We start from the raw sequence: 11,637 nt of genomic DNA, 5'->3' as shown, positions 1-11,637 counted from the left end.
AAATGAATCTTCCAGTATCAGAAATTGGTGACACTTATTTAAGCTTTTGGCCAAATGGGTTCCATGGGAACATTAAAATAACACAGACTATTTCCAAAGTTACTGGCAGCTCTCGACACAGTAACAGTGAGACCTTTTTGCTGAAGAGAATAGCTCTATAACTCATTGAACATTAAGCTGACCTGGAAACTACATGGAGCCTTCACCACTACAGACTAGTGTTCATGGTTCTGAACACTGGTAGCCTCTTCGTCAGGCTACTAAAAGAGAAATATAAACACAAAACAACTGAAATTTGATGTACAAGATTGTCCTACATGTGACATAGCTTGTAGGAGTAGCCAACCAATATCTTATGGATGGAACTCATAAACAATGCTGTATGGTTGACCAAGAGTCTAAGACTAGGTAAGTTCAGGGATCTCAAATAAAAACAAATACTCATCTTTTGCCTCTTTTGCTAAAAAAAAATATTAGCAATATAATGACCCCTGATGACATTCTGTTATACTCATTGATCAGAGACTTTCTCAGCCATCATTAGGGAACTCTCCTCCTGCAGAAGATTAGAAGGAATACAGAAACCCACAACAAGATAAAAATTGTGGTCAGTGAGAAACCTTGAAACACTCATCTGTAAAAGGGATGTATCCATCAAATCTCTTACCTCGGGGCTCACTGTAACCATTAGAACAGGACACTGAGAAAGTGTCAGAGGTAGAAATGGTAGATAATAACAAAGAATCAAGACCTTGGACAAAAAATGGAGAGTAGTATACATAAAAACTCACAGAGATGTCGCAGCAAGCACAAGGTCTGCACCAGATGGGCTAGAATTGTAAACACATACACCAGTCCCTATCCCAGAAGTTCTTTCCAATTGATAGCTACTTGCAAAGGAAAACCTAGTTTTCTCCAAAGAAGACTCATTAAGAAATACTGTTTCTTAAAGCCAAGAGCCATGTTCAGCAGCCAACACAAAATGAGCCCAGTTGCATCCTAGGATGTGAATGCTTTCTTAGTGTCAAGTCTCAGAAAATCTCTCTGTCTGTCTCTGTCTGTCTCCGTCTGTCTCTGTTTATCTCTGTCTCTCTCTGTGTGTCTGTCTGTCTGTCTGTCTGTCTGTCTCTCTCTCTCTCTCTCTCTCTCTCTCTCTCTCTCTCTGTGTGTCTGTCTGTCTCTTTCCCTTCCCTTCCTCTCATCTGTAATCTTACACTTCCTTTGTGCATATATTATGGCTTCTAGATTGTGACATTTATTGGTTTCCTGGAATATGAACATGTATGTCTGTTTGCTTATATGCCTTTCTTATTCTTTGTTTGGCTATTTTTATTGTGTGGTTGTTTTTATCATTTTGTTATTTTTGCATTTTTATTTATCTTACTATATCTTCACACATTTTATTTTATTATTTTTCCTTAGGGACCTGTTTCTTTTCTAAAGAGAACAAAAATGGTAAGGATCCAGATTAGAGAGGCTGTTGGAAGTAACTGGTAGGAGGAGGGGAAATGCAATCACAATACATTGCACAAAAAGTCTACTTTTTTTCTATATTGCATTATTTATTTATTCACTTTGCAACCCAAGATCACCCTTCCTTTCCTCCGCATTCTCCTGCACACAGGTTCTCCTGCCATTTCCCCTTCTTCTCCTCTGAGGAGAGAGAAGCATTCCTTGAGCATCATCCCTCTTTGGCACATTAAGTCACTGCAGGACAAGGCACATGCTCTCCCACTGAGGTCAGACAAGTCAGACCAGTTAGGTTAAAGGGATTCACAGGCAGACAACAGATTTAGGGAAAATCCCTGCTATTCTTGCTGTGGGACCCACGTAAAATCCAAGATGCCCATCTGCTACACATATGCCGCAGCCTAGGTCCAGGCCACAATGACTCTATTTAGTGGTTCAGTCTCTGAGAGTTCACAAGGCTCCTACTGGTTGACTCTGTTGGGCTTCCTGTGGGGCCAAGGACCAGCCTCAGCATGGACAGCGCTTCTGAGAGAAGGGGTATCTTAGAGAAGTGAAAAGAATGACTACTTATTGAAGAATGTGTGTGTGTGTGTGTGTGTGTGTGTGTGTGTGTGTGTGTGTGCGTGCGTGTGTATGTTAATTTAACAACAACCAGTGAAAAAGAAGACCCTGAATTTGAGTGAGAGAGAGAGAGAGAGAGAGAGAGAGAGAGAGAGAGAGCAAGAAGGGATAATATGATGACCCAATATTGATGGTTTCCTATTTTCTCTATATACCTGTTTATGGTTCTCCCCCTCATTATCTTGTCACTGAAGAACAACCTACTTATTTGGACCAGTAACATACTTGGGTTCTACTGCCAGTATTTGGACATTTTATTGTTAATTACGTTGAATACTAGTTAAATAATATAATTGAAGGAATACTGAATGAGCATGACAAACTGACCTGGAAGTCACAATCTTCAGCCGTTAGCCTCCTAAGTGCTAGAATTATGTAAACAACTAATAGGTTGACAGAATTTTTAACAAGTTTTACTCAATAAACTGAACATTGATGGAATTTGAATGTCCTTATGCAAACCATAAGCAATATTATCATTATAATATAAATGTCTGACTTCCACAACAGACTTGTAAATAATAAATAAATGTAACAAATGTGATATTTTCCAGATATATTCCTTCTACAATTTGTTAGATGTTATTAGCATATAAGCAAAATAAGAATCACTTGAATTACTAATTCCAGTCCAAAGTCTTTTTCTGATGTTTAAAGTATGTAAATATTTAAAACATAAAGCTAATATTAACACATTTCAAATATTCCTCTTCGAGTCAGTAATCTGTGGGGTATTGGTATCTACTTTTTTGCATTAAGGTTTAAAAATCATTCAATTTAGGATATTATCAAATAATAATAAACATAGAGCCTTTTTGTGAGTCCAAGACAATATCACATATATTCACAGATGATATTTCACTATTTCCAAAGACAGGGACATTGTTTGATCACTTTACACTTAATTTCTTTGAATCACTATGATGTTCCAGTGGAAGTTGTTTATACATTTGCTATTCCTCTTTTATAAAGTAAAAACTGAGGCATGGAGATTTCCAGTAACCCCTCCAAACTATCATGATAATGAAGTATATGAGAGAGGTATCTAATACAGACCATTTAAGTCTGTAGTTCTCATTCTGTTCTCTAACAGGTTTATGAATTGCTGACCCTATGACTCATGTGTTATGTGTAGGAGAATAAGAAGGATAGTCAAGAAGGAAATGATAGAAAGTGTAAAATCTTAGAAATTATATGAAATCAAACATGGATTTGGAGGACTCAGAAAATTTGTGGTAGACTACTTGCTTAGCATATATGAAGCACTTAGATTCATTCAAAAATGCTCAACCAAAAAAAATTATTTGAGGGTTTGTCAGGAAAAGATGTCACCTGAATTGTGATACTATATTTATTGCTACATTTTTCCTTAAATAATTAAGGACTTATATATACAATTATAAGTGGAGATTTGCTTAACAATAAAGGAAATAATCAAAGTACTAGCTATCCCCAAGGATATGGAAGAGATTGGAAGTTGATAGTTAAGAACTGGCTTAAGCACAGAATATGCACAATCCCCGTAGAGAAATGTGTGCACAGCTTAAATCCCCAAGATACGAATTACCCATCATGGCATAGTATGAAAGTGCTATCATCTCATCCTCTTTTTATATCAACTTTCTGTTCCTGGAAAGATACAGCGCAAGCTTCTACTTTGCATATAGGCATGTGTAGTATGTTATTAAACTCATTTGAAGTGGGTGGTTTCTCAGTGACTATTGCGAGAATGAAGAGGATCCTCATTTTCCACTAGTGTTTTGGTGAGCAAAGGTTTGCTTTTTAAAAATATGAGAAAGTTTGTAGAATTAGAGTATTTGTTGTAATGTAAGCTCTTAGAATAAATTGTACTAAGACTGCAGTGCCAAAAACTATTTATCAAGGAAGACAGCAGTAAATGACAAAGCATGCTTTGAGAATAGTTATATTAGCTCCCTGACCTTTAAAAAACTTGACTGTAATGTCTTTTTTTTTTTTTTTTTTTCTTTTTTTTTTTTTTTTATTCGATATAATTTATTTACATTTCAAATGATTTCCCCTTTTCTAGCCCCCCCCCACTCCCCGAAAGTCCCGTAAGCCCCCTTCTCTTCCCCTGTCCTCCCTCCCACCCCTTCCCAGTTCCCCGTTCTGGTTTTGCCAAATACTGTTTCACTGAGTCTTTCCAGAACCAGGGACCACTCCTGCTTTCTTCTTGTATCTCATTTGATGTGTGGATTATGTTTTGGGTATTCCAGCTTTCTAGGTTAATAACCACTTATTAGTGAGTGCATACCATGATTCACCTTTTGAGTCTGGGTTACCTCACTTAGTATGATGTTCTCTAGCTCCATCCATTTGCCTAAGAATTTCATGAATTCATTGTTTCTAATGGCTGAATAGTACTCCATTGTGTAGATATACCACATTTTTTGTATCCACTCTTCTGTTGAGGGATACCTGGGTTCTTTCCAGCATCTGGCAATTATAAATAGGGCTGCTATGAACATAGTAGAGCATGTATCCTTATTACATGGTGGGGAATCCTCTGGGTATATGCCCAGGAGTGGTATAGCAGGATCTTCTGGAAGTGAGGTGCCCAGTTTTCGGAGGAACCGCCAGACTGCTTTCCAGAGTGGTTGTACCAATTTGCAACCCCACCAGCAGTGGAGGAGTGTTCCTCTTTCTCCGCACCCTCTCCAACACCTGCTGTCTCCTGAATTTTTAATCTTAGCCATTCTGACTGGAATATGCTTGACAGGATGAAGCCATATGAGATAAAGATGATCACAGTGGGCAAAATGATATCCTTCCCTGCTACAATTAACACCTCTATCTCATTGACATAGGTGCTGGTGCAGGAGAGCTGCAGTAAAGGAAGGAGATCACAGAAATAATGGTTGATGGTGTTTCCATCACAGAATTCCAGCCTTAGGACACATCCAGTGTGGATCATGGCACTAGAAAATCCCATCAAATATGAACCAAGCATAAGAAAGGAACACATCTTTGGAGACATGACAATGTTATACAAGAGTGGATTGCAGATAGCCACATAACGATCATAGGCCATTGAGGTGAGAATATAACACTCTGAAATGACACAGAAACAGAATAGGAAGAACTGTGTCATGCATCCCACATATGAGATAAGATTTTTCATTACAACAAAGTTCATCAACATTTTTGGTGTAATTACAGAAGAGTAACGAAAAGTCTACAAAGGATAAGTTAAAAAGGAAAAAATACATAGGAGTATGAAGGTGAGAATTCAACAAAATGAGAATAATTAAAGCCAAATTCCCCCATGCAGTTATCATGTACATTAATAGAAAGACCAGAAACAGGGGTACTTGGAGATCAGGCTGGTCTGAAATTCCCAAGAGAATGAATTCAGTTACCACAGAGCCATTTACCAAAGCCATTCTTCTATAAGATATCTTGCTAAATATAAACAAATGGTGGGTTAGAGTATCATACAGGACTTACTACCATTGTTTTCCAGATCTTAGAGCAGGGCTGTCAATTCCTTTCATGGCTGCAATCGAAGTCAAGCCAAAAGCAGGAAAGATGATGCACACAACAGCCTGGCCCTTACGTATTCTCACTATTTCTTTTGTTTTGTCTTTTCCATAACACAAACAAAAACTGAAGCAACTGGATTTTGCAATCCACCCAGATTGAACTTTGGGTGTCTTAGAACCATGAACACTGTTTCTAATTTAAAGGAAAAGAACCAGAATCTAGGAATGGTGATTATCCTGCTATAGTCACATTAGGTTCCATACTATTAGAACTATACATGCACAGTGTACTTACTAACTTAAGCACCACAAAACACGGATCTACTAACTCTAAAATGCACTCTGCATGTCTTGGCCATCCATTTGGAAATGTTCTTGGAATCATAGGGCTTTACAAAATGAGAAGAAAATGGCACAGCTCTGGTTCTTGGACTGATCAGTGTGAAGACACTAAAACAAAGCACATTTAGAGACAAATTATATGAAATGAACTCCATATGTAATTGCAGTTCTGTTCACAAAAAGAAATAATATAATTGATTCTTTGTGAAACCCAAGAAGAAAAAGTTAGAACACTCTGATCAAATTGAAATTATATTCAAATACCTAACTTTATTAATATCTAGACTGTTTATTGTGTTACTGGAAATTAGTAGCTATGTTACATTGCTTTTGCAGATTTCCTCACAGTATACATGATACTATAAAATTAGATTATTTTATTATGTTATTGCATACATACACAAACTCAAACCCTTCCTAATACATACACACACACACACACACACACACACACACACACACCCTTTTAAGACATTACATGTCGAAGGCCTTCAGCACTTGCAGTTCCCACCTAATTGCTGTCTCTCTGTTCTTTGGGTCTGGTGCCTTTATGTATCTCAAACCCCACTCAGCTGGAACAATGAATAATGGAAAGACATCTTCAATAATTTATACCATTTTAATTCCTATGATGAATCCATTAATTTATAGCTTGAGAAACAAAGATGTTAAAGTTGCCTTGAGAAAAACATTGAGAAAGAATATCTTATAATAAGAGCCCTTAATTTAATTAAATCAGAAATTGTTCTTTTCATTTTGTGAAAGCATCCCTGGTCCTAGAAATCTGGGAAAAATATAAAAATAAAAAATAAAATAAAAACATGTTGTACCAGTAGCAAACCCACTCATATTCTTTTGCTGAATAGATAAATTATCACAGTGCCATATTAATTCTGATCTCTTTACCCACAAATTAGTGCAGTTCTCAGGCTCAATGAGAGATGTATGCCTGTGTAGCAAAAGGTGGTAAAAAGGAAAACACACAACTGTTTATAATGTAGAGAATCTGTGTCTCAGTGCTCATATGGAACATCTATATCACAAACACTCCCTCAAAGCTCAGGGATCATTATGAAAGAGGTATGAAAACAGTTCTAACACTCTGACACCAGGGAAGAATGGGGAACATAATGTTTCTAGGCATGACAAGACAGCTGCAGAAAGAGCCAAGAGTCAGGGGCATTGGAGACCTGCAAGAAAGCATCTCCCAGACACAGTAGGAATGAAACAACTGAAGTAATAGAGATGATGGTTGCAGCATGCACCAGGTTGCATAGTTAAAGGTACACAGGATGTTACCTCTGTAAGGGGAAGAAGATGAAAAAAATCTCCCATACTGAACCAAGAACCATCTTCAGTAGACAACTGTTGGCAAAAGAAAAATCCATTTTCTACATGGACTCTTACTGGATATATAAACTTCACTTAAGGGTAGGTGCACGTTGAACAGTTGATGAGCAACACAACATGAACTCAGAGGGAATTTTGTAGATTTTTCCCTATATTATTCTTTTTAATCATATTTTATATGTTACCAGTCTTTTATTTATACACTATGATTTAAAATTGTGTTATATTAATATATATTTTTTTAATTTTTCATGTGTGTGTGTGTTTCCAGTATGATTTGTTTTTTGTTATTTTTAACTCTGTTTTGTTTGTAGGTTTCTAACTGTATAGGAAAAAGTCATGGTGTATGATAGGTGGGAAAAATCTGGGATGAGATGGGAGAGGGGATCTTCAATCATAAAGTATCATATGAATTTTCAATTAAAAAGAATTTTAGAAAGGGACTTAAAGAGAGGAGAGGATAATAGGATGAGATGAACATCAGTCAGGGATATTAGAGGATAAGAAAGCATGCAATATTACATGGAAATTCCTTTTTGGGAATAATGGATAAGTTATTTATAAGATTATGAGTCTTATAATGATGGTTTTCATCAACATCAAGCAGACATCATTGATAATATAGTGACATAAAACTGCCATGGAACTAAAAACCTTCCTGCCTTGGTATACCCTACTCACCATCATTCTCCCATGTTCTGACTTCACCACAATTCTGCAGTAAGGAGCCCACTATACTGGCAGATACATATCAGTGCTGCATATTCAAATGCATAAAGTACATGATTGTTTATTGGCAATTGGTAACTAAGTTACTGGTCTAGCTTTACTCTATACTATGCATACCTCTTTGTGTGAGGGGAAGCACAACCTGTGGGCTAGAAAGTTCAGGGATAAAGGTGGATTATGCCAGGTAGGAACTGAGAAATATTGGGACAACAAGGAGGCCAGGACTGCTTCAGTATGTTAAGTATGCACTTCAAGAATTTGTTCAAGGATCTGAAACCTAATAGTATACAGCATTGAAATCATTTTTAATTATACATTGTCAACATTCAACCTTGAAAAACCAATTTTTTACCTTTGACTACTTACATTAGTCTTTCTGAGTCTCTGAGTAGACCATGCAGAGGGGGGGGGGGAAATAGAAAATTTACTCTAAATTTTAAACAAAACTCATCCTTCTATCAAAACAGAAGCAGAAATTCACTATTTCTTTAAGAATTTTTAGTCCATACCTTCCCCCATACAAGTAACTCTTTACAGCTCCTCCCTAGTAGGGGGAGCGGCCTTTCTGGACTTTCTTCTGTAGTTGCTTTCAGTTTGTTTTAGAGCTGCTGAGACTTTGGGAGGTGGCTGATTTGCTCTGCTTTGCTCATCTGGGAAGAAACTACCTGATCACTCTAAAGGGTAAGCACTTTTTATTCTAGGAAACAGCACAAAGTATTTATTATAAGTGTCCTTTAGTGGGAAACGATGGTGTCTGGAGTGCAGTGGGACAGGAACCCATCCTGGTGTCTGTTTTCAGAAGATTTTTCTAGGTTGATAGTACATAAACAATCTCAATTTCAGGTTCATATTCTCCCTGCCTCTGTTCTGCAATTAACTCCTGCTGGAAAATTAAAAACTATTTTCCCCCTCTATTCTCCTCCTTCTTGTACTCTCTACACCATAGCCTGATTTCTCTCTAACATCCTTCTTTTCTTCTCAGTGTCAGGTTAGTTTGTCCTATGGAAATCCAGCTTTGATTATCCACTCTCCTTAATCCATTGAATCACATAACCCTTCGCTATAGACACTCAGGAAATTGAAGTCATTATATTTCATTATAATTATTTCCTGTTGGACACTTGTCAAAATAATTCCTTATTAACATTTAAAAAAATGAGATTTGCTGCTAGCTATACTTCTATAGATCACCATGAAAACAGACAGCATTCAGGAGGTCATGTATTCGATTCAATAAAAACATATAGCACTATAGAACAAGTTTCTGTATATATATAGTCTCTGTGTGTATTATGTTGATATCTAAATTTCATTTGGAAATGAGAAAATTTTCAATGTTAGTTGAAAATAATGTTAATGATTAACAAATCAATGTCAAAAATGCAGCTACTTATCTAATGCCTGAAATTTTACAGATCTATATTTTCAATGATGACCTTAATGAAGTTGTAAATCAAAGATTGCTGTAGGTAGATAATAAACCTGAAAGAAAAATGATATATAGGAGATGAGATCTCTTGAACATTTCTGATCATGATTTGTAATCAGTACTATCAGCACTAACAAAAACTATGCAGCAGGAATAAAAGTCAAGAGTTGCTTCTGGTCCTTAGTCCACAGTGGTAATAACGAAAGAAAACTTACAGAGAGCAGATCAGCATGGAATCCACAGATGTCCTATAGCCACGGGCAATTTGAGCAATAGATCTGAACCAAGATCCTCAGGATGAGCTTCATTCTTGCTCTATGATTAAAGATTTTCATATTCCATTTGCCCTATGCTGTGATGACACCAATTTGTGGCAAAAACCTAGTACCCATCATTACAAGATATAAACCAACTTTAGGCAATTATTTTGACTACTTATGTTCATGCTTAGAAATGTTCTATTGATTATTCTTAGGACTTTTTTTTTTGGAAGTTGTGGATAAAAATTGATGAAAATAATACCTTAAAAGAATTCAAATTTACATTTTCTTCTCTTTCCACCATCCAAATATCCACACACAAAATGTTTGGAAGTGTGTTGAGGAATATGATGATGATTACACTGGGCTTATATCTTAAGTTCTTTTGTAAGTGGTAATGGAAAGCTGTCTTGAAGCAGTGAGCAGTCTTTTTGATAAAAATGGGACAAGAAATTCCATGAAGTAGCAGATTAGGGAACATTGAGGAAGGTGATACTAAATCTATTTGTTTACTCTTGAGTGACTTCCTGCCCTGCCTGTAGCATCACAGAAGTTTCCTTGAGTTTTGCAGCATGGGGACCCTGCAGCATGGGCTACAGTCCTGGAAGTGATCTGGTTGCATGCCAATGGCAAGAACTTAAAGTGTGAGTGGGAGCTTCTGGAAAGGAAGGTTGTGGTCTGGCTTCATGATCATGCAGGTAGGAGTACAGACCCTCCCTCCCTTCCCTCTATCCTTGTGCGTCTCAAGGTACCATGCCTTTATGTGTTGCAGGGCACTTAAGAGTCTCCATGGTTGCCCCAGCCATGTTATTTCAGAACATTGTCTCTTCCTACAGCTAATTCTTCCTTTCAGGGTTAGGACAAAGTATATGTCTAGTAGTTGGGACAAACTGAGCAAAGTGAAGAAGGACATGTGTGGATGCTTAGCTGAATAAGACTATCCCTATACATGTAGGAAATGTTCCAGATGTTCATTGTATCCTTGTTGTTATGTTCCTGTGGACAGAAATGACTAAAGCAGTATCAGAAGGAAAAGGGGTGAGGAGCAGGAATTACTACAGGAAGCTAAGTCAAGGATAAAATGGGAAGTAGAAATGATTGAGGACGGCTGAGGAGTCTCCCTCTCCTCTCCCTCAGTTCTGACTCTTGTTTCCTCTCCTCACAGGCTCTTCCATCCCCATGCTTGTGTAATTTTCTGAAATTATCTGTGCATCCTGCTGCCTTTGGAGTCTAAAGATGTCATCTATGAAATGAGAGACTTTCTTGGCAACCACCAAGCCCCTCACTTCTCCTTGACTGAAATAGCTTTTAGGTTCTATCCTTACCTTTTCTTTGTTGTCATGTCTGATTTTCTATCCCTATCATTTTTTTTTTGTGTGTGAGAAGTCTGCATAGTCTCCCAACATGGTTCCTCATTGAAACTTTTGAGACTTTTATTTTATTCATATTCAGAATGACACTTGAAGTTTCCAGACCAATTACAATATAATTACAATGAAATGGTTGTCTTTTTTTTTTTTTTCCTCCTGTGACCAAGCATGCAGGGAACACCAGACATTGCCCGCGAGGGCTCCACCTGAACAGAGGAGCTGGGCAGCCCCACAGCTGTCTGGACACCTATCCTGCTAGGGAACATATTATCTGCAGGGAGGTGGTTGGAGGGAGTCCCATGCTTGGAGGTAGGGCACCACCATCTTTGCTCCTGTGACTGTGTGGAGGGGAAGGTTGGTAGGCAGGAATCACCAGAGAGGAGGATCCTTTGGGAAGTGCTCCACCAGGACTCCCCCAGCAGGCAGGAACAAAGAATTCCTTGGGACACATCAGCACCAGGATTCCTCTGGCATCCAGGAGCTCCGCAGCACCACAGCAATCGGTCCCAGGGGAAAGCAGGTCACCCAGGGTTCCTGAGATAGGCGTGTAGGCAAACAGGAGGGTT

At 37.8% G+C, this 11,637-nt stretch overlaps 1 pseudogene; it reads right to left on the bottom strand.

Annotated features, from left to right (window-relative positions):
* Positions 1-208: 208 nt before the first annotated feature.
* On the bottom strand, positions 209-11,043 carry LOC127689756 (olfactory receptor 8B3-like; annotated as a pseudogene).
* Positions 11,044-11,637: the final 594 nt, after the last annotated feature.

This window comes from Apodemus sylvaticus, chromosome 7 (genome assembly GCF_947179515.1).
Source record: "Apodemus sylvaticus chromosome 7, mApoSyl1.1, whole genome shotgun sequence".
Lineage (NCBI taxonomy): Eukaryota > Metazoa > Chordata > Mammalia > Rodentia > Muridae > Apodemus > Apodemus sylvaticus.
This window is presented reverse-complemented; position numbering and strand designations above follow the sequence as displayed.